Source organism: Camelus ferus, chromosome 31 (assembly GCF_009834535.1).
Source record: "Camelus ferus isolate YT-003-E chromosome 31, BCGSAC_Cfer_1.0, whole genome shotgun sequence".
Classification (NCBI taxonomy): Eukaryota; Metazoa; Chordata; class Mammalia; order Artiodactyla; family Camelidae; genus Camelus; species Camelus ferus.
The window spans coordinates 2678791-2703232 of record NC_045726.1 but is presented as its reverse complement, the minus strand read 5'-3'; the positions used below and the strand labels follow the sequence as shown (position 1 = coordinate 2703232).

General features: G+C 34.1%; 1 long non-coding RNA gene across 1 annotated transcript in view; it reads left to right on the top strand.

Moving 5' to 3' along the window:
• Positions 1 to 4282: 4282 nt before the first annotated feature.
• Positions 4283 to 24442, top strand: part of LOC116660819 — a 23074-nt gene continuing 2914 nt past the window's right edge. Inside the window, exons 1-2 of the long non-coding RNA XR_004316467.1 lie at positions 4283 to 4293; positions 12430 to 12434. This is a non-coding gene — a long non-coding RNA (uncharacterized LOC116660819). The remainder of the gene's footprint in view (positions 4294 to 12429; positions 12435 to 24442) is intronic.

Below are 24442 nucleotides of genomic sequence, written 5' to 3'. Positions count from 1 at the left end.
GGCTGCACTGCATGGCAACTTATAATCAATACCCTCTAATACCTTATTTTAAAATGTAAATGAAGCCACCTACCCTAAGGTAGAATGCAAAAAATTTTTAAGCTGCAATATTGTTATAACTACTAAATCAATCTCATTTCAACCATCAAGAATGAAGCCACACAAGAAAACCCAGCTGAGATAGGTTTATAATCCCAATAAAAAATCAAAATTGCAATTATAACCACAGATAGAAATATATGGCTCTGGAAAGTGTCACTGTGTATAAATCCAGGAGCAATTTTAAAGCAAAGGGTACTGATTGAGTAACACAGATCTCCTCAACTGAACAACCTAGAATGCCCACCCACATTCCCTTGATTTTTCCCATGCCTTGCCTGCCAGCATTACATGTGTCATCTGGCAGTCAGTTCACTGACACCTGTAGCTCAGCTGGATAAATGAATCAGTAAACAATGCAAAATATGTTGAGGCATGCTGTCACTTAAGGAATAAATGTTAAGCTGGCTAGAATTATAGAGAGGAGGAAACAGGATATGGAAATAGAAGAAGAAGGAATGTGTGAGTGATTAAATATGAGGTCATGTACAAGGGATCACAGGACAAGTCAAGGAAGGATTGTTACAATGGAGACATTCAGAGTAAGATCGATGAGATTTATGTTCAAAGTACAAACATGTAAAATTTTAAAAAGCCAAGTGTTGTTTCAAGCAATTCATTAGGTTCTATAAAGGTGATGACCAAACCAAACTCCAAATCATAAGCAACTAGAAATACATGTATACCAGGCATTGTGGTTCAGCCATTCGGTTGCTACTCTGTGAACCGGCATTATTCCTTGGGTAATTAGATTGCACTGCCTGCTGCTTTTATATCTCATCTCACTTGAGCATTTATTTGATATTCAGAGAAAATGCAGGGTAATTAATGAATGCTGCAAGCACAAATGAATATTATTTCTATGCAGACTTTTGGCAACTGAGTAAAACATTTGGAGAGAGTAAACCAGCATCAGAAACATGGATGGAGAATAGAAGCTTTGCATTCTAAACATATGCCTGCCTCTAGCTCCACACTTAATCTACTTGGGTCTTCCCTCTGTCTCCTGGCTGCACCATCTGGCTAACCAAACTGAGAGTTCTCCTGGTATATGTCATCTGACAACAGAACAGGGATCATTGAAAATTCCAATAAAGAACCAGCAAAGAATTGACTCATAAATCAAAGCCCCTGTTTTTGTCTTTAAAACATTCTGAACTTCTAAGTGGCTTCTAGGCATCCCATTTACATTCTAGGTCTTTTTAGGAAGCAGCAAGATATAGATAAGATGCACAGAGAATAAAGCCAGAAAGTATTAGGCTTTGTTCTCACACTTATTACCAAGACCTGACAGGATCACTTCATGCCTCTTAATGAATGTTCATTACATCAAATTTTTAAAGAGTATAAAATTTTACTCTAGCTGTCTGCAGGATTACATGGGTAATTCATGTGAACATTTTTGTACACTCTACAGCAATACAAACATATAAGAACTTATAAAATTTTAGCACAAGGTTTCTAAGAAGTAGTTCTAAGAAATCACAGAAGTGCCAGAATATAATAAGATTTTTTGATATTTCCAAGTCAATGGAAGTCTTACATCTACTCAGGATATAGATGCATGGTCACTGCATAGCAAATGCTTTGACAAATATACTGAGGGTCAGGTCCACTAAGGCAGGCAGTGTCTTGATGCCAAAACACTTAGAAATCAGTAGTGCAAGGGTGCTTTCTTGTATATATTTTAAAGTTAACTTCTTACTGAGAAATATGAATGATATGTGAAATAATTTAGACAGTAACTCTAAAACTGCCACTCTGACTTCTGATCTTACTACCTAATGTTTACATCCTCTTTTTTAATGTATTTAATTTCCCAATGAGAATTTTCAGTTTCATATTTCACTTGAGAGATAGTTTGTGTTAATAGCAAAATAGCACAAATTATAACAATTTGTCTCAGTTATGAAAGCAACCACAGAGATAATCTAGTCTTTATGTAAGATCTGACATAAAAACACTAAAGTTAACACTTACCAAGTACTTACTATGCTCCATGAAAAGGGTTGAGTGTGTGTGTGTGATGTTCATTTAATCTTCACACAGCTCTCTAATTAGATAAACAGAGACTTGTTTAAGGTCACTCAATCCAGATCTGTTTCCAGAAATTTCGCTAAGAAATTCTCTTTGTGTATCACACATATTTTTTGGTGGCTAGCCAACAGAACATTGGCATATGACAGTGATTTAAAGAAAATAAAAAGAGAGAATGATCTTCCATGTGTGGGTGTGCTGCAAATAAACCACAATAAATTGCCAAATGGAAGGTGAACATTCATTTTGTGGAATAGTTTTTATACAAAGGACAAAGGGACTCAATTCATGTTCACAGCAAAGCACATTATTTTAGGAACAGTTAAATGCTGATCACTCTTCTGTAATTCTGTTTTAATTAAATACTACCATTAAGGACCATACTAAATAATGTGCTAAAATTTCAGTTTGTAGATAAGACACTAATCTGAGGTTCTCCATCATCAAAGTGTTAAAGTGTTAGCACTGAGCAACCTGATCTCTGAGAACCCTGGTTTTCTTATATTTTACAAAGTGTGTGTGTGTGTATGTGTCCTCCTACTATGTGTGATTATTAGGAGGCTTACAGGATACAAAATATGTGATGTAGTATTTGATTCCATCATCAGTGTCTCAACAGATCTTTGGCTGTGTGAACTTAATATGCTTAAGATATATCATTTCTTCAGAAGACAGCTATTTTCAGTCATAATATAAAACTTTACAGAGATATTAAGTCAGTGTTAATGCATATTTACCATGGAAGTCAATCCATTCTATTTTCTTGGCTTGGAATAATTAGTTATTAGACTTTTAGGATACCGTGTATTTAAGGGAGAGTGAAAGTCTTCAAATGCTTAAGAGTCACATGGGTGCCAATTAGGTATAAACATGATTATAAATTCTGGGTTGTTCTGTAATATTAGAATGTTAACCTTCTATTAACTAGTTATATATATATAAATTATTATATCTCTGAAATAGTTTCTTTGTCTGCAAAATTGGAATAATAAAACCCTGTCACAGTTTGTTGTGAAGATAAAAAGAAATAGTATATAAAAAGTACTTAGAATAATGCTTTCTGCATGGTAAAACAATAAATTTAAATATTATTACTTTTATTAATAACTATATATTGAAACATGACATTATCAGTTTGTTTCATTATAATTTGAGTGAAACATAAGACTTGGATTAATGATTTGCTCTCTTAATCTATTTCACATTAGTACAATCAAAATTCCTAATAGTAATATAGATGTAAAAAACAGTAATACTGAACAAAAATTTTATCCCAGAATAAATAGAATCAAAATATATATATACCTTTATTAGGCAGATGATATAGTTTTGAAAGAAGAGTGAAGAGTCAAAAACATAAAAATAAAGGTAAAGATATCATTTTATTTGCTGTCTTCTATTTCCTACAAAGATAACTAAGAATTGTTTCGCTCTAGGAATGTTAAGTTGTTCCCCAAAATTCCTCTCATTTATCTTCTAAATTCAATACCATCATGGTGTGCAAAAATGACAGACTTGTTCTCAAAGTTTGTATTACTATTGTTATTGACAATACCTTGCTCTCAATTTCTGAAGGAAGGAAAAACAAAATAAGCCATGGCTCTAAAAGGACAGTCTTTGTGTATGTGCTCAAATATGAGTGAACAAAAGTGACAATCTTACTTAAAAAAAAAAAAAGCAACTAAGGGTAGAAGAAAAAGTCAATCATGTCCTAAAATGGAATATAAAGAGGGTTTTTTTTTTTAAGATTCAAAATTTAGTATTGTAAAGAGGCTGTTAATTATTAGATCCACTTCATTAAAAAAAAACAAAAACCTGTTTCAATATTGTCTTTTCAATTCTATTCAGATGAATATAAATAAATGAAAACTCTATTTGTTAAAAGTGTCCATCACTTCAATGCATGTGTAAATTGGGTGTTGGAAAAGAGTCTGCAACAGAATTTCAAGAATTGAGTAATCTGCATTCTTATATTCAGGGAAAGTTGGTTTAAGCAAAATATTACTTTGACAAGTAACAATGAGCTTTGAAGTAAAGGAGCATATTAATGCACTGATCTGATTTCACTGAAGGAATATGACACTTCTGGACAGCTCAAGAGATTGGCTGCAACATACAGAAAGAAAGGTGATTACTGGAGCCATCCTGTGCTCTTCTGTGAGCTCAAGTCACAGCAGACATTAATAAGTCACTAGCTGTTTTCACATGCTTTTCATAACCTTTGTGTCACAATTTCAGGGCAGAGAGAATATAAGACAAAGAACATCATGTAGAGAGAGCTAAAGCAAGCCTGTCAAAGATTAGAAGGCCCAAATTTTATCTACCTTCTGTTTTTTTATTTTTTTTTCACTGTTCCCTGAAAAGCTTGTGTCAATCTCACTTGGCCAAGTTTTCAAGCACAGCAACTAATTTGGGAAATGTCTGAACACAATCAAGTTGTCATCAGCCTATCTTGTGGGCATTCAGGCTTCCTGGTAATGATACTTACTTGGAAAGCCAAATTTAGATAACTGTGCTTATACTGGCCTCTATAAAATCAGAATTTAAATTCTGCCTTTTAAAGTTGTAAACATAAGGCATCTCAGGAAAACTTCTGAGTTAGCAAACCTCTAAATGTAACATCTATTTTTGTATATGACATTGTGATGCTCTGGGAATGACTAATGAGTGGCTCACCCACAGACTCTTCAGTTACATATAAATAATCAATAGCAGGATTAAAAGGGAGGAAGCCCAACATGCTATATAACATTTTGGGATAAAGTCAGTTTAACTGAGTAATTATTACTATGAATGTCACTGATGTTAGTTCTATGCAAAAGTTTACATACACCAACTACAAAAATTTTTTCAAAAATATAAAGAGAAAGAAACTTAAACAAGTCATTGTAACAGTTAATATTTCTTATTAATGATTATTTGGAGATCTAAAGTTAGAGCTAAAATTCAAGTTAATGTTATTAAGCCATTCTTAGTTATGTATATCATCTTCATACATTTAAATAAAATTGTTTGGAATCTAAAAGGTAATTAACCATAACTTCAAGCCTAGGCATTTAGAGAAAGTCATCATTTTTCTATTTGAGGGCTACATAACACTACGCAAAAAGAAAAAAAAAGTCAACAAACTTTTAGAGTTAGTAATTTTTAATCTATTTATGTTTCCTACACCAGAGAAGTCTATACTGGAGCACTTTCCAGTAAAAAAAGGAAATAGGCTGCGGTCTCTCTCTCTCCCTCTTTGGAGATGGACCACACTCTGTCTATGGAGTGTGTACCTACTTCTAATCTGAACACCCAACCCCCACACCTCATGGCCTTTCTCTCACCTTTCAATGTATCTCTCTGAATAAACCTACCTTTACTCAAAAAATAAATAAATAAAAACTAATTAGTTTGAAAAAGAATCAAGTCTACCTTCCTTGATAATCCCTTGCCTAACTGTATCACTTTTTTACAAATACAAGAATTTCTTCTACCCTTAATTTAACATAAAACCCATTATCTAAGCTCTGAGTGAGCATATTTTAAAAATATATATGCATATATACATAGGTATGCATATGCACATGTTTTAATTTTATTATTTAGCAAATCAAAAATGATTATAAAAAAGATATAAAATATAGGTTTCCCTTCAAATTGTATTTCTCTGCATGTTTCAGTCCCAATTTAGGTGGGTCATCTTCTCCCTAGATGTTCTAAGGACCCAGGTTTCTTCTGACTTTTTACTTTGCCATCCTATTGTCCCATTAACAAGTTTAAAGCTAACTTACTCTATCAACCCCAAGAAAGAAGATAAGAAACAGAGAGAAAGCAGTGTTGCCTTAAGAAACTGGCATGAGACTTGTCTTTATGACTGCTGCTTATTTTGCATTAGTGAGAACTCAGTCATGTGGAAACAGACAAGAAAGCTGAGAAATGTACTCTCTACCTGGACTTCCATGGACCCTACAAAACAAGTGTGGAAAGAGAATAGTGTGAGAATGGATACTGGGGAAAGTTATTAAGCTCTGTCATATTGATCCATTGCTATTTTGAAAAATTTAATAATTTTGAAATATTCATCATCTAAGGAAATCCATTAGCATTTTGAAATTGAGGGTTCCCTAGTCACTGTTACTCTTTTAAATTAGCATGGTATAAACATGAATTTGTTGAAGAATTTCCCTCTCCCAGGGCCACCAGCTTTGTCAGAGTCAGAGTGGTTGTGAGTTACAGCTCACTGTATGTGCTCTGCAGTTTATGATGCAATGTCACACTCATTTTTGAAAGGAAATGGTCAATGGCACTCTCCTTTCTGAACATTATGTGGCAACTAAAGACCTCAAGATGATTTATAATTAGTAGATTTTTAAAATGTAACTTTATGACAGACTGAAGATTAGAATTCAGGGTATACTTGATAAAATCACAGAAAATAACACAACATAGTTTCATAATATGAAAATGTACATTTTTTATTTAATTCACACAAGATGAAAATCTCCAAGGAATGCAACTAAACCTTTCAAATGTAATAATTTCTGACTTGTTCTGGATATAAAATTCTTACTTATATATCTACTGTCATTTATTTTAAAAAATTTAAAAACCCTAAGTGGAATCAATGTGGGCTATGTAGATGTGACCTCAATATATGAGGTTTAAAATTTGTGATTTGATTTCTGAAATTTTTAGGTTTTAGATATATATTTTCTGTCCTATTTAATTTCATGAATTTTAATAATACTTGGCAAATAATTTTTAACATCTAAGCTTACTACCAAGGAAATAAAATTTGCTTTTTAGAAGAGTCTCAATTCTTGAAAGTCAAATTTATCACTAACTGAATGGCAGGATCAAAAGAAGTCTCCTAATTGACCCAAGGTAAAGGAAAGTTTTGGCCTTGGCTAGATTCTATATTGCACTAGGACTTGGATATAAATATGTAAAAAATATATTTGCCCACAAAGTAGAAGGCATGATGGCTTCAGAAATGGACAGCACTGTGGGCAAATAATCAAGAATCAAAATGATATACATTTCCTCAATACTCATATGCTCATTTCATTCAGTCTTTGTCAGTCAGTGTCCTATGATAGATATAAGGAATTCAGCTGAGGAAATAAAATAGTCTATGCCCTAATGAAATTTAAATTCTAAGGAGAAAGATAGGCAATAAACATATAATTACAATTTTGATGAGTGTCATAAAAGGAGATGCAGAGAGATTACTTACTAAGGCACCTAATCAGCTCTGAGGAGATTAGCAAAGGAAGTGATATCTTAGTTAATACATAAAGGGTGATGTAAACTTATGTATGTGAAGATGTAGTCATGAAGTAGAGGAGCTTCTGGAAGAAGCAATTTCCTGTTGTAATGCCTGGATGTGAAAAAAGCAAGCATGTGTAGAACCAGCTGATGTCCCAATGACCTGAAGCATTCACAGATGTAGTAGAAGGGGATGAGAGATGAAATTCAAGAGGTAGGCAGAGACAATACCTTAACAATACTTGTTATCTGTATTAAGAATTTGGAACTTATTGTAAATGGCAATAGGAATTAGGAAAGATGGCCAAAATGCTCTATCTCTAGTCTCAGGAATAAAGGGCAGTGGTTCTCTGGCCTACAGCAATAGCAGTGATGGTAAAAAAGTGACAGATTGAAGAAGGGTATAGATCAATAATACTTGGTGATAGAGCTGAAGGAGGAGTGAGAAAGAGAGAGGAGTGAAGACTGATTCTGAAATTACTGTCTTCAGAAACTGGATATATCATTTTATCACTGAATGAGATTGAAAACAACTGAAGGAGGGGCTAGTTTGAGAGTTTAGAGAAGGGTCATGAGTCTCTTAGCCTAAGTCATCTTTCAGACATCTAAGTAGAGAGATTAGTGGGGAACTGGCTATGTAATCTGCAGATCAGACAGTTTCTAGGTTGGAGATGGAAATTCAACAGTTCTCAGCTTATTTCTGGTAGAGAAATCCTTGGGAGTGGATGAGATTATTAGAAAGGATATTAAAAGACAACAAATACATGTTAAGACAGGTTAAATCAAGACACAGAATTGAAATGAATGATATTCTTTCACTTTACTAAATGATCTAAATGGAGTGATTCACAAAATTATCAAATACCCAGGAACAAAAAGAGCAACCTTCTTTTCTAAAAAAAAAAAAAAAAAAAGCTAATTTTTAATAATAGGTGCTGATTTCAAGAAGAGAAATGGTCAATTTAAAACAGTTTAAAGAATTATAGAATATAAAATTTAAATAATCTTAAATTACTAAGTAATATAAGCAACTAACTCCAATAGAAATGACCTAAGTAAGACACTGACTTTAACAGCCTAGGACTAGGACAGTGATGTATGTGTCCCAGTAACAGACTGTCAGTGAATGAAACTGTCTCTTATCAGATTACAAATAAAAGATTCTTTGTCTAAAACAGTGTTTTCTTCAATATAATCTCTAGTTGTGCTCAAGAAAAGGTAAGGTGAAAAGTTAAAGTTTCATTTCTACCATAATGTTTTATTGGGAACAATGGCTCTTATAACAAGAAAAAATAACAACGCATATGTGCACATTTTTGTAGGAATTAACTTTCTCTCCTGAGGACTCATCCTTATTATTCTTATTAATACTTAGAGATACTTTAGTTATTAAGTTCATAATCCTAAGAAAAGTTGGTGGCTATGTCTTTAAAGTAATTTGAGCTAACCTTGTGTGGCAGAAAAGCCCACTAGTTACAAGACCTATATTAACATCCTGATTTTAACATTTACTTAAATTTTCTGAACCCCAGGATTTTCACCTGGAAAACAGATTAAAAACACTTTGATCACCTTAAAAACCAATTTGTGAAGAACAAAATGAGACAAGGTAATTGATAGATTTTATTACAATGTCTAAAGCAGCTTAAGTGCCATTTGGAATTTGGTCATGTAAATAAAGAACATTACTATCACACAAATCAAGAAGAAAATAAAAAGAAAGACTTCTGTGTCATAACATATTTCCCAGAGCACATAAGAGCAAAGGAAAAAGATCACATCTATGAGTCCACTGATGATACTTCTTGAAGAAAGCCACAATGACATCAAAGAATGCTATTCACTTCCATCTATGACACCTCCATGAAGGAGGAACACATGAAGACAGGAATAACAATGTGAACATAATGGAACTGCATAATCCAAAACTAAAGATTAAAAAGCTACATGAATGTCCTTGAAATGCTGAAATTCTTTGAAAACCTGGGAAGTTCATAGGCAAATAAGAGCTTTGGAAATCTCACATACTATATAAAAATGGAAAAACAAAGTGAGTTTCCTTAAGTAAAAGTTGTAAATTGAATTAGCCTTTTCTTTTCATTAAATTTATAAATGTAGTAAATAAAACTGACTTGCATTCCTAGGAAGATGACTTAACATAATCAGTACTTTTAAAGTATGTTTCCCCCCATTTGACTTATTTGCTCACACTGGTCTTTATTTTACATTTATATCTTAGGCTTTCTCACATTGGCAGTCACAGAAGTTGAAAGTTTAAGTAACTAGCTTTCCTGAAACTTTTGCTACAGTTTCACATCAATATCTATTCTATGTTACAGACAAGCATCCTTACAAGTGCTATAAGCAATGTGTGAGAAGTGTCTGCAGTACATGCAAACACAAGTGACATTAGCTCTCATTTCTCCCAAGAGTCATTAAACAGTAGATGTGAACAATGTAAATTACTTGTCATATTTTTCCATTTGATCAGTTGAAGAATCCCCTTGTAAAATGTGAGGAAGAGGAAAAGTACTGGCAACGTGACACCCTTTATGTTCAGTTTGAAAGTTTGTTCAATTTTATATTCACACTACTCTACTCTCTGATGGTCTCTTTTCAAAATGGGATTCCTTTGATAGTCAGGTATCTTATATCTTATTCCTCCAGGCTAAGATCTCTATTTTTGCTGCTTCCTTGGAAAATCAGAATTTCTTTCTTCCAAAATATTTAGAGGCTTTTTAAAAGAGTTTATGACTTGACAAAAAATGCATTAGCTGTGAACACTGATGAGAATTTGTGCTTGTGGAGACTGCAAGGAGGAGCAAAGTCTCTTACTAACATATTGCTTTTCTATTATAAAATATGACTCCCATTAGTTTTGGGCTACAGCCAAGTCTCTTCTTATGGTTTAAAAAGGAGTTACCTTGACAACATTCAACTTAAATGACATCTTGATCTATATTATGAACACAAAAGAACTCTTTCTGCATTAAAGTGACAATAAGAGTCTGATTTATAATCCTAAAGCAAAATTCAGAGTTAAATGAATCAAATGACTTAGCACTTGTCCCTAGATTTTTTGCAAGGGTGTGAAATCTATGAGGAAAAAAGAATAAATGCTGTTGCAAGTATGTCATCTGTAAACTCAAAGTAGTATATGGGTGTATTAAGCATGCACTTTCACTTTGGTGAGTTTCAAAAAGATAATTAGAAATAAGGCAACTGTCTCCTCAGAACTGCAATGCAATTTGTGGTGTTTCTGGACTCACAATAATTGTGAGGTTTTTTTCTTTCTTTTCTCTCTCTTTTTTTAATAGGAGCATGATACAGGTTTACAACTAGTTCACATATTTCATAATCTTAAACACCCCCAGGAAAATTTACTTCTGGTAAGCTCAGAAAGTTAAACTACCTAGTACTTGCCTAAAGTCTCCAAGCCTAACAACCCTATAGTATATAAAAGAAAATATCTCCACAGAAAACAGAGCACAACCTCAAGGAAAAGAGACAAACACTTACTCATTTAAAAAAATCCAATCAGTATCAAGCACTATTCTGAATGATGGCAAATTTAACAAAATCCATACCCTCATGGAGCTTAAGTTTAAGGATGACTCCAACACAAAGATAACAATTATCTAATAGTTATCTCCTGGGATGGAGGGTAGGCTAGAAAATGGAAGGGACAGGTGGGGTCAAGATATTGCAGGAAAACTTTCAAAAGAAAGTAACATTAAGTTGTTTTACATGTGACTAGAGAGGAGGCATATGCTCTGAGCAGAAGGCATACCATGAAAGAAAGCATGCGCTTGAAGAAGCGTATACTTGAGGGATCCTGAAAAGAGCAGCTGAAGGGAGATGAAGAAGAGACAGAGTCTTAAGTCATGTATTTGGGATATCTGGGGTAAGAGTCTCTCACACATGGCTTTGAAATCATAATTTGAGATTTAGGATGAGATTTCTCCATAAAGAAAACCAACCAAATGAGAAATGCTGAGCACAGACAGCTAGGACAGATCCATTTCTCTTCAGAGAGGATGTTCTACAGGCTAAAGGAAAAATAAAACTCCATTCACTTTCCTTTTTGATTTGAAATTCTTCCCAATCTCTATCATAACTACATGGATAATAACTCTCTAAAGAGTGACCCAGTTAGAAATAATTACAAATAATCCTGCAAACTAAATTAAACACTTCTGATATTTACATGCAACTAAATTTTACCTATTAATAAAATCAGTAAATATTTTTGGAAAATGTTTTAACATTAAGACGTATTAGACACTAAGAAGAAGTGTTAAGAGGATGACTTCTTGGTCGGCGCTCTACCAGAAATCCAGTTCAATTTAAAAGTGCTTAAAAAATAAAAATAAAAAAAATAAAAGTGCTTAGCTTCATAAGCAATATACTTTTTAAATTATTAATGCTGTTTCTATGCCTTTCTAAAACTAACACAGTATAAGTTAGTACTTTAAATAACCTTTCAACATTACTTGCTTTTTGATTAATTGAAATCTAATATAATATATTTATTCTAAATTACCAAAATATATCAAAAGTTGCATATAATTACTCACACATACACCCAAGTTGAAATATTAGGCCTTTACTTTGCCACTGTATAGTTACTCTTGCAAGGAAATACGTTAAAGTTTGTGAAAAAAATGAAAAGAAATCAGATTAGCAGTCCTTATATTACCGCTACCAATGAAAGTATACATTTTAATTAACACAAAACAAAGGAACTAATTACTATCGGACCCAAATTCACATTGCGGGGATTGGAACTAACGTTTGTTTTACTTGTTTTTAAACAACATACAGGAAGCAATTGCCATGTTTACACTAATTCAATATTTTGTACTTAAGTAAACAATTCTAAAATGAAAGAACAGTTGAGGTGGAAAATGATCTTTAGACCACAAAACTCCAGTCTATATTTTTCAAAAATTGTGCTATATAGATTGAGAAGCTAACACTCTCTCACAACTTGACAGTATCAAAGTTCAGACTGGATCCAGCTCTTACTTGTAACCAAAGAATCTGTCCACCAGGTCACATTGAGTCATTACACTGTGGGACTGCAGAACACTTGTGATGATGACTATAAATTGTAGCCTTAACCAAGGACAGCCCAAAATGGTACACCATCTCTCTGCCATCAAACTTTTAATGCAGCCCAGTAAAGGATTCTGCATTACTTCACACGGACCCCTTAGGTATTATGAAGAACTGAACAAATAAATAAATATACAGTTAAATAATTCCCTCAAAATGTAACCATAACTATAATGACTAAGTTAGGCCATAGTTCGGAAATAAATTCTCTAGAATTATACAAGAAGATGAAGGAGATTCTTTTGGATTCCAGACTGCTTTTGTCTTTAGTTTAACACTATTAAATCTGAGTCTATAAGCCATAAGCTTAATTGATTAGTAGTCAATTATGTTCAAATAGTTTAACCAAAATGGTTACTTGACTTCATGTACCACTCAGTTGACTGACTGAGGGCAGATGCTTAAGGTTGTCAAAAAAAATCATTTACTGTTTTATGGGAAGAAAATAAATACTCTGAAATACTTTGAATAATTGGAACCTAATAAAAATAATACACTAGGCTTAAAAGTAGAAGGTCACTTTTAATCCAAGTCTAACACTTCCTACCTATATGTTTTTTGCTAGTCCATTTAATCATTTGTAATATGAGATCAGTATTACCTTCTTTCTATTCCACAGGAAGTTTAAGGTATTAATACAATAATATATTCTAAGTTGTCTTGTAAATCAAGACACGTTATATTTGCATTGGAGACTATGAGAGTTGCTTTAAAAATATAGAAAGAATTTTAACAAGTCCATCAAAAATTACTGTGTATAGACTTTCTTCAATGTTTTCCCATGCCTCTCTGCTTTCCTAACCTTCCAAACCCTACTTGCTTAACAAACTTCCTTGTTGTCTGGCTACTAGTTGGACCCAGCCAAGAACGCCAGCAGAAGCTTAGAGAGAGGAAGGAAATTGTGGAGCCCATCCCCACAGCTCTTTCACCAAACAACTATGTGCTTCAATTGAAGATGATCACAGAGCTTGTCAAGGTGCTCTCTCTCCTCATTTCTGTAACTTCATTTTTTCCTTACTTTTCTAGTTTGAGTAGTAACAGTGTCCCATATTACTACATCATCCCCTTAAATTTTGCTATAACTTGCTACCCCTTTGTAATTACTTTTACTAAACTCTCTTCAAATTCCCAACTTGTCAATGCAATCTATTCCCTACTGGGGATGTGACTGATACAAAACTTTAGCATTTGATCATATCCAGAACTGCAGAGTATGACATCCTGGTGGTGGTGTTTGTTTGCTTTTTTCCCCCTTAGTAATATCTACTGATTTGCTTAATTGTATCTCCACTTTCTTACACAATCCACTTTAAAATTAAAAATTCATGTTTTCAAGTAAGGACTCTCTCTTGGGCTATATACTATGAACCAAATAAAGCTAAATGCCATATACCTTAAAATCAATCCCCATGACTTACAAATGTTAAGAAGATGAATGATAGTGTTCAATAAAGCAATCCACAAGACCTCTTGACAAGCTGTCACCACCAATTTTTCACCAGTCTTTGGTGCAGATTTTGTAAGTGATCAAGAAACCAATATATAGGATAATGGGACAATTGTCATGAAAGCCTTCCTTCTAGCATGTAGAACACAGTGAAGCCAAATGGCAGCTAAGAGCGATATCCTGGGGAAACTAAGCTGCCCGAAAGTTCTGTTTCTCCAGTGAATTAGGAGTTTGACTGCAGAGGCCACTATTTTGAGAAAATAAATAGCAACATGAATTCTAGTGTTGACTCTATGGCTACCTGTACTTCTGTGAAAAATACTGTAATACTTTTTTTGGTTAAGCTTGATTTTTTATTTTATATTTTTTTATTCATTTGATATAGAAAATACATGATCATATCAAGTAATGACTCTGAGAAAGTAACATTATCAGCACCTAAACTACTCCCCCATCTTAGAAAATTGTGTGGCATTTCCATACTGCTAGAATACAGTGAGTCAAATTACTTAGAAACAGAATATAGGTTTTGGAGTGTTTGTATATACAAGTTGGCATTCATGTGGATAGTTCCATGTCATAGGTCAGTATTTGATGTTATTCTCTACTTAAAATTATCCTAAATCTCAAATGAAAATCCAACAAATGCCTTTCTTAGGAAAGGAACCAGAATTGAGTCCTGATCTCTATTTACCAAAAATTTACTCCACTGCTGGTGGGAAGTAATCTTGCATTTTAATATGGCTCTAAAACAAAGAGTTAAAATAAATTCTCAAAGCATATAACTGAATTGTAAGGAATAGCTTCTAAACTAAGCCAATCTAAATCATTAAAAATAATAGATTTCATCTGCTGTGCTATTAAAAAGATAGTATGGTGTTATACAGAGTAGAAACTTAAAATCATCACATATAGAAGGCACCTCTGGGAACAGAGGAGTTCCATCTATACAAAATCTTTCCATCTGAAATACATTAGGGATTCTTAAAGTCTTTCAAAGGAATAAGTTATATTTATTACTTTTAAGTTAATGGTTTATAATTATGGCTTTAATATAATGACTCATCATCTTTCTTTCCATGTAAATATATCACCTCACAATTCATAAAGTGACAAGTATTGACATAGGCACTAGGCAAATTTTAAACTCCTTAAATTACATATATAAATTAGAAAAATGTCTCAAGATTGGATTACTGAGCCACAAATATAACTGATGAAATAAATTATGGAGGAAAGTGTTGCTGTTGTAATATAAATATTTCATTCCATGATATTTTTTAGGTAAGAGCCAATAAAATGCATTATATTTTCAATATTACAGCTAATTACCTTTTTCTTTGTATATATGTACATTTTTATCACCTTATATTAAACTTTAAAAGAAGAAAATATCCTAAAGTTTAATTAAGAGTTTTAAATCACAGGGATTTACTACTTTGTATCTATGAACAGCGATAAACATTTGGTAGAAAGAAAAATACATACAATTCTTTTAGTTCAATGTGCAAGGGACATTACTAACAAAAATGATTTTAATGGTGTTTAATTTTTAATGTAATTGTTATGACATGTGTTTATATAAGTATAAATTGGTTCATCTTATTTACATTTCTTGGCCATGAAACTGTGCTTTTAATATGTTTACAAGATTATTAAAAAGAATTTGTCAAAACCATGTAGTTTCTGCATGATTGGCATTAAAGCTTTTCCTGCTGGTATTTAATGAGAGCTTTGGATCAAATGTGTCAGAAGTACCTTCTAATTAAACAACAAAAGACAAGAGTTTGTAGCAGAATGAACTTTGTTAAGACTTAAGATTTTGCTTTCCAAAGAGTTATCTGAAAACGTATATAATTTATTAAGGGTAGTTCTAGTACAAAGTAGAAAGGAACCCAGAACAGAAATGCACCTTCTCACCATCGCAGGCTCAGGGCATCCTCCCACACAGGCCGTCTGAGTTTCAGCTCCTTTGAAATGTCGACGCCTTCTCCTCCTCGCTCCTCCTGCCTGGTGTTTCTTCATGGAAATAAAGTACATTTTTTTCCCCAGTCCTTCATGACATTTCATTAAAGTCATATTGAAATCACAGTACTCTGCGGAGACATTTTTAAAAGGGAAGAAGTCCCTGTCTGCTCTGGACCTCCACACTGTCTGGAGCGAGTTCTCCTCAATTCCATCCGCAGTCCTCGCTGGACAGGTGAGAGAAAAGTTTCCAGAAGCTGTGGCGGTGCGCCTGCGCAGGCGGGATGGCGGGGGAGGGAGTCCGCGCGCATGCGCTCAGGCCGCCGCCGCCTACCCGCCTCGGAAGCCGCCCTCCCATCTCCCAGCTTGCGGTGCCAAATTCAGCGGGAAAAGGGAGCTCGAATGTAGCACAGACAAGGAAGAAAGTATTTTCTTGTGGGCCCAATTATTCTCAAATTCTTAGGGCAATTTAGAAAAAATGATCGTCTACTTCTCTAGTCTTTATCTAGTTCCAATAGAAGATGTAGATGGCCTTCTACTTATTTAATTCATTCATTTAACAAGTTTAATTTAGTGAGGACCTATTTCAAAGTAGGCATTTTACAAGATACTTATGATTTGGGAAATGGCAGTGCTTCTTTATTTCTGGTCTGGTTCCCTAAACAGATGTGGCAACATTAACCAAAAAAGGGAATATGAGAAGGAGATTAAGATTATAAAGTAATATATTATTATTTTTCTTTGATTTCATATCAGATTTATAACAAGTTGCTCGATATCTGAGGAAGTATAATGAATTAAACTTCTTCAGTTGATTTAGAAGACCTATTATGTATTTTTCTTGACTGTTTCATAAATTTTTAATTATCAAAAGAATTATATATTTTTCTCCTTCTGTTACTTGTAAATTCCTGTGGTTTTGAATGAATCTGAAACCTCAAAATTAAAACCCACATATTACAGGTTAATATTTTGCCTGACCCTATTCCAAATAAATTGAAGAATCTACCAATAAAGATACTTTTCCCCACAGATACTTTTGACTTGCTCTCTCATCTTAATTTATTTCAATTGGCATTATCAGATTCTAGACCTCACAGAAAGTTTTATTTATTCTATTCAGGCTTGGAATTTCTTTCAAATTTAACAAGATAATACTTGGTGAAATCATTTAAATGTTCTAGGTAATATCTATAATATACAGTAGATTCACATTAAACTAAATTTATTTCTTTTTCCTTCATTCAGCTGTTAAATCATTAAAGAAGACAATTTGATGATATAAACAAATTTTATTTAACACTTCATGAAGTGGACTGTCTTATTTCAGAGAACAGCAAAATGGGCAGAAGACAAGAAATTTTTATAGGAAAAAGAATAAAGAGCAAGGAAGAGGAAAATAAAAATTTCTGATGGGCTGAGGCTACATAGTCAACTTTTAGGGTGAGAAGACCCAGAGGAGACTTGGATTGTGGGGACCGGCAGACAGGATAGTCTGTGCTTCTGGTTAAAATAAACATTTAGAGGAACACAAAAGCTACCTAAGTTTCAGTTTTCTGACTTGGTACTCGAGGCAGGTGTGGCTCTCTCTGGGACCTAGAAAGTTATTTCAATAGCGCCCTCTTTTGATCAGACCATTCAAGAGATGTGATAGCAAATATTGGTCTTAGCATGATTCTTGGTTACCGATGCCTCTTCAGGTCTCAGTGTGGTAGTCACAGAGATCTGAGAGAACTGACTCTGGTGAGAAATGTCACCTTTTTGCCAGTTATCCCAGGATCTCATCTTTAGGATCCCAGGAGAAAGGGGTTCAGAGCATGGAGCACAGTCCTGGTATATACCAGAATTTGGCAAGGTTTTCTATTAATTTTTATTTCAATTTTAGTTTCCCTTGGCTGTTTAAGGGAATAATGGATAGCAGGTTACTGAAGAATCCCTCAGGGTCCTGTCAGCCCTGGGAGGGGCCTCTATGGGGACCCTCCTTTGAGGTGAAAGGGTAAAGCCACTAACTTGGCCGACTTTTGTTTACAGTCTGGTAGTCTCTTCAGGGAAGAAAGGCAATTCAGATAAAGGATTAGTAGACTGAGTACTCAAGTAAAGGAGGATAGAAGGAAGTCATTATCAGCCTCATAGTCCTGGTTTAGTCTTGTGTCTTTGATTTTTCATTAGCCTTTTGCAGTGAATCATTCAGTGAAGTGTGTTTGTTTGTTTGTTTTAAATTTTGAAGCCTTTTGGATGCTTCTGCATTCTAATTAAAATAGCTATCCTATTCTGTTTATTTGATTTAGGAGCCCCTGCAGTAAAGTGCACTTCTTAAGTGAATCATCTTGCCTACTTGGAACATTTTCCGTGATGTTCATTGTAATTCTGGGTGTCTTATTAAAGATTTTGCCATTTCTGCAGATATCTACAACTTCTGGGCCCATAGTTCTTAGACATAAAATAAGTAGCTGTGCCAGAGGGTAACACCCTCAATGCTTTGAAGGCTGAGGATCCCATTTCTTTAGCTAAGCCTTGGGTCTCTTAGAGCCAAATTATTACCTCAGAGGGAGGTGCCCCTGGTTTGGGGATTTTGTGGTGTTTTATAGTGTACCTCATTGCATGGGAATTCTCTTGAGGTTGGTGAGAGATCAGTGTCAATCTAACTCATTCTGTGACCAATTTATTATAGGTTCGGGGTTTGAAAGTCAGGTGGTGAGTGTTCTAACAGCTTTTAAGTGCTTGATCCAGGCCCATCAATTTTTTATCTTTGGCTTTCATGATTCCCACTAGCAACAGACCTATTATTCCTTTCATGAGAATATTTCTTTATAGTGTTGGACACCCTAATGGCTTTTAGTAGTATAACTTGTACTTACTTAGATTTTGACTGTAGTAGTCCAAACTGACCAAATTCCTTGTCTTCATTTATTTCCCCAAGCCCACCAGTGGTTTATGCTGTGGACTTACCTCAAGGCTTCATGAGTCCCTTGGTGGCTGCTACACACTGCAGACTCCCAATATAACTATCCTGGAATCCTTCTGGAGCTCCAGAAACTTTCTGGGGAGTTTGTTTTGATCAAAGAGCAGCATGCTAGAGAACAGAGCTAAAGTCCAAGACTGACTTACCCCTGGCCCTTCCTTAGTAACAATGAGAGAAACAGTGAACTCAAGGGGATCAGCAGGCGCCATGCCTGTGCAACCCCTGATCCCATCGGCCATTAGCATTCAGCTCTGGGTCTCACTCCTGGTCACTAAAAACTGTTTTAAAAGGATGAAAAAGCAACATAAGTGATACAAACAAACTTTATATAAAACTTCATGAAGTGAATCTTCTTTTGGAGAACTTCAGAATGGGGCAGAAGGCAAGAAACTTTTATAGAATAAAGAACAAGAAAGAGAAAAAATAAAACATCTGATTGACTGAGGCCACATAGTCAACCCAGTTTTGGGTGCGAAGACTCAAAATTTGACTTGTCATCTCGGGTGGGCAAGGAGTGCAAACAAGGGAGGGTCCAGCCAGAGTCCAAGCTGTAAGTTCCTTGGCTTGAGGATGGGGAGGGATTCATGTTACATGTTCATTGGTCAGGAGATAACTCTTAGTCTTCTGTAAATTAGGAATTTATGTGAAATCAGTCTCTCAATTCTTAAAGCCTATTTTTCTGAGGTACATGCCTGAGATTCTCCATGTCAAACCCTCTGGTTCCATTTTAGATTGAAATCCTTTCACTCTGATCATGAGGAACATTTTGCACAGACATAAACTTATCTAAGTTCCGGTTTGCTGACGTGGATCCCCAGCAGAAGAAGTACCATGTTGTGCCTAGAAAGTTATTTTAACACTGGAAATGTAAGTAAAAGACATAATTGAGGCTGGAATATCTGGATTTGACAGTAGCATCAGATGCTCTCCCACAGTGTCTTCTGCATGTAAAACTACAAAAATAATTTCTCTCTCCCAGTTGGTGATACACTTCAACACTAGCAGGTACTGAATGCCCGTGACCATCCCATCTCTCCAAGAATAATGATAATGATATGGATCAAGGGCACTATGCGGCCACAGTACTGTGGGGTAGATGCTTCAGGTGCAAGTGAAAGATTAATTCCCTCTGAATTCACATAATGGGCTCATTTTGGATTCTCCCCATTGTTTTCTTTTGACTGCCACCCCTGCAGGCAAGAGAAGTGAGCCTGACTCCCGTATTGCCCAGGAAGTGGAAGTGACACAGATTCCCTCTTATAAACTGTTTTTGAACACTCTGCCCTTTATAGGTAGTAAAATAATAATAAAGTGAGCATTTTAAATTTCTAAGTTATTTATATGTATCATTTTATTTAATCCTCATTAGAAAATGATAGCATTATTATTTTTGTATTTTAAATAATGACTACTAATCTATACTGAATATTTACTATAGGCTAGGCAGTTCTATGATCTTTACATGTGTTAACTGAATGTATCTTTGAAATAATTCTAGGAGTAAGCACTATTGTTATTCTCAATACTAGTTATCATAAAGCAGTGTTTCATAGTGGTCATGAAAAATGTGGACTCTGGACCCAGACCAGGTTTCAAAACAGGCTTTAAGTCACTTACAAGGTATGTGATCTAGGAGGTTACTTAAGCTGCCTTTTCTTTTGTTTTTTTCATCTGTAAAATGAGGACACAAATAATGTCCTTTTTATTCCATTGAGTTATGCCTTAAATGAATGAATATCTCTAGAATGCTCTAAACAATGACTGCCACACAGTAAGTGCTTAATAAGTATTATTTATTAGCTATAAAAGAAGAAACTAAATGGCAGGAGGGTAAATAACTTTTTCAAGGTCAAACATGCAGAATTGGCCTTAGAATCCAGATCTCTCCATCTTCAAAGTGATAATGGCAACCACTAAGCTGTGCTATGTTGTGGCTGTAAGGCTTTTCCTGCTCTGGGAAGGCCTGGGGTTGAATGAATGTACCAACTTTGTTCTGATATCAGGGAAACATACTTCTTTTTCCATGAGTTCAGAATTAGGGTATGGGTTTGGGGGAAAGAGAACAAAGACTCAAGATAGATTGTTAGAAAGAATCACCATAGCCCACATACTGTCCATCCCAGACTGGTTCAGTAGGGGTGAGGGCTTTACAGTGGAGTTCAGGGTGAAAACAATTATGTAATTTGAGATAGCAGCTTGGCAAAACTTGGTATTATCTGTCTTTTTAGTTTCCAGAATTTGGGTGAGTGTAGTACTATCTAATTGTGGCTTAATTTGCATGACCTTGATGATTAATACTTTGAGGCCATTTTTCATTTGCTTTTTTTGTTTATTTTGGCTACCCTTTCTTGTGAAATGAATTCTGTGTATGTGTGTGTGTGTGTTTAATATGATGATTTATCTTTCTTATTGATTTCTGGTAGTTCCTTATATATTCTTGATATATTTGTCAAACATTTGTAGCCTTTTTTCTATTCTGTATTTTACAATTACCTCTATTGTGTCACTTTATAAAAAAGAAACTTGGTGTTTTTTTTTTAAGTCCAAGTTATCCTTTGTCTTCCTTATATGGTTAGCACTTTTTTTATGCTACTTAAGAAGTCTGTGTCTATAGAAAAATAAGAAAGACAATCTCCTGTGTTTTCTTCTTAAGGCTTTGTTGATTTACTTTTTCACTTAGGACCATGATTCACCTTGAGTTGATTTTTGGGTATGATGTGAGGTAGAGGTCAAAGTCCATTTTTCCATATGGATATTCAGTTGTTCCAGAGCCATTTCCCCAAATGAATTGCAGTATCTCATCACATTTTTTCTTCTGCTGCTGCCATAGCAACTTTTTCCCCTTTACTTTTTTTTTTTTTTTTTATTTTTTGTTGTTTACAAGAGGTGGTAATGGCATGAAGAGTTGAATTCAGTCCTTTTATCATTCACTTACTGGCTGCATGATTTTAAACAAAATAATTTACTTTCTTGGCCAGCAGTTTCTTTTGCTAAAAACAAGGGCTCATGACTGAAATGAGTAACTTCTAACTACCTTCCAGCTTTAATATTTTGTTTTTCTCTATGACCTTCAATAACAAATTGATGATGAACAAATACACTAAGATATGCTACTTCAGACAGAGGGATTTAAAGTCTCACCTTGGTTTAAATAACACAAGTTCCAGTTATTCATCTAAAACCCTTGGGGCTAGATGTGATTCATAATTTAGAATTTATCAAGTTTTGTAAGGTTAATTTGATGCAAATATTGTGTATTGTGTAATTCTCACAGAGCGGTTGGCACTCTGCACAGTAATCAAAACTTAATGTCTATGCAGTGAAATGTATGAAGAGAGAGAAACACTGTAAATAGTGATATCCATTTGGGAAACAGTCTATTAAAAGTTGGTTCCAAAATATTCTTAGTTTTCATACTTCTGGATTGCAGCATTGTAGGTAACAGGTTGTGGATCTGAGTAGTGTAGATTCATGACACAGTCAATTAAACATTAATGACATTAGTTCTGGGCAAAATCTTAGCTAATTTTCTTCAAATTTTACAGTGACATGTTGTTATAGTTGGTAGAATGTTTTCTCTTTGCCTATATGAAATAAGCATTAGCAAATGCAGAGTGAAAGCCATAAAAAATCTAACAATTTGTGTACAATAAACTTTAAAATGAATAATGTAAATCTAAACAGTAATAATGAAATCATAGTGTAAATATTAGGTGTGAAATGCAAATATAAATCAGATATGAATATCAATAATGTTACAGTATTTATACTCATACATATATTTAAAAATCAATGCCCATTTCAGACTTAAAACAGTAAATAATTTCCAAAACCATGATGTTTTCCTCTCTTGCTTAAAATGTTCCTTTCCAGCACTTCCTTGTCGACCATGCCACTGCGGCTTCCCTGTGTGCACTGGGCATTAGTTAGTTTCTCCAAGACAAACTCCTGTACATGTGGACCTTTCCCACTCAACCTTGCAAAGGATACAGTTGTGTTTAATTACTCCTAAGCTTTGGACATAATAGGAATCTAGCGATTCCTACTAATCTCTAGTTGTTATTTTAGATAGAAAAGAAATTAAACAGTTTTAAAAAAACTGCTTAAAGCCCTTCCCAGCAGAGCACTGTGGGTATTATAACAAACTCAGGAGCCAACACCATGGGCTCTAAGTAATCCCCACAATGGAGTTCACAGCACATAAAAATACTAACAATTTTTTAGTTTGATCTATCTAATTTCTTTTCTATTTTGTTATGGATGGTATGAAAAACTTAGGTAGCTGTAAATAATTATTTCACTATTCGTAGCATGTTGATGACATGTGAAACCAAGTTGGCCTCCCTAAGATCAGAACATAAAATCTAGTTGAAGATGTTACAGAAAAGTTGAGCACTTAAGAATAAGAATAATTATTAAATATCTGGTCTTACATAACAACTATGCATTTAAAAGTACTAGTTGTGAAATATGTGGATCCAACCTTTACTAAGTGACAAATATTTTGCTCCCTAAAATCTCTACATTTACAGAATTTAAAGATAAACATCTAAGCACTAGAGTACACTTAGTTTACTAAAAAAAAATTAAACATGGAGACAAACATTAACAAGCACTAAGTTTATTCCTTTTAGAAAAGAACTCTTTAAGTCAAAAAAAAAAAGGAAATTTAAAAAAATTATATGACTTCCCTAGAAGTGTAATATACCTACCTGGTGATTTGAATTCAAGACATTATTTCAAAATTAAGATATGTGTTGAAAAATAAATTAAGCATATTTATCTTCCAATGACTAAAATCATGGAAATAAAAGAATTTGCTTAGTCAAATAGGAAAGTCCCAAGTTGAGGGCTATAATCCAATAACTCTCAGACTATATCAAAAAAGCTTTCAAAAAATTCTACTCCATGTAAGAGATTATAAGTGAAAAACAGTTTCTTGTGTAACAAATTCAACAATATGAAAAATTTCCTTAGGCTCAATGTTGCTACACACTAGGATGGATTGTTATTCTTGAAATTAGTCTTGGAACTATTCTCATATACCTGAGATAATGGAGTTATGACTGAAGGAAGAACTGAAGGAAGAAACCAGCTAAATTTCTTAGGATCCTTCCAACTCTATAGGACTACAATTCCAGTTAGCCTTCAAATTGATAACTCAGCATGGTATCAAAGCAAAAATCTGAGTATATAATCAGAGTATATTGATGAATGAAGAAGTTCTTATTTTCAATAGTAGAACCTGACACAGACTTAATTTAACACCTGGTTCAATGTTTAGAACACAAATTTCATAAATGAAGTTTGATTGCATGGAAAAAGTATACTTGGTATAAGTCAAATCAGTGTTCACGTGTCAATCTTCTAGAAGTAGTAAGTTTCATAATCATTTCATAGTGGAATTTTCCAGAAGAAATAAGAATAGAAAATTTGCTGTATACTTCTCAAACAAGGGAGGTAAAAGATACTTAATGCAACTTGAATGTCTTCCTTTAACCTTAGAGATTTTTTATAAAATGACGTCTCTTCTGAAGACAGATTGATAATAACTTATGGCT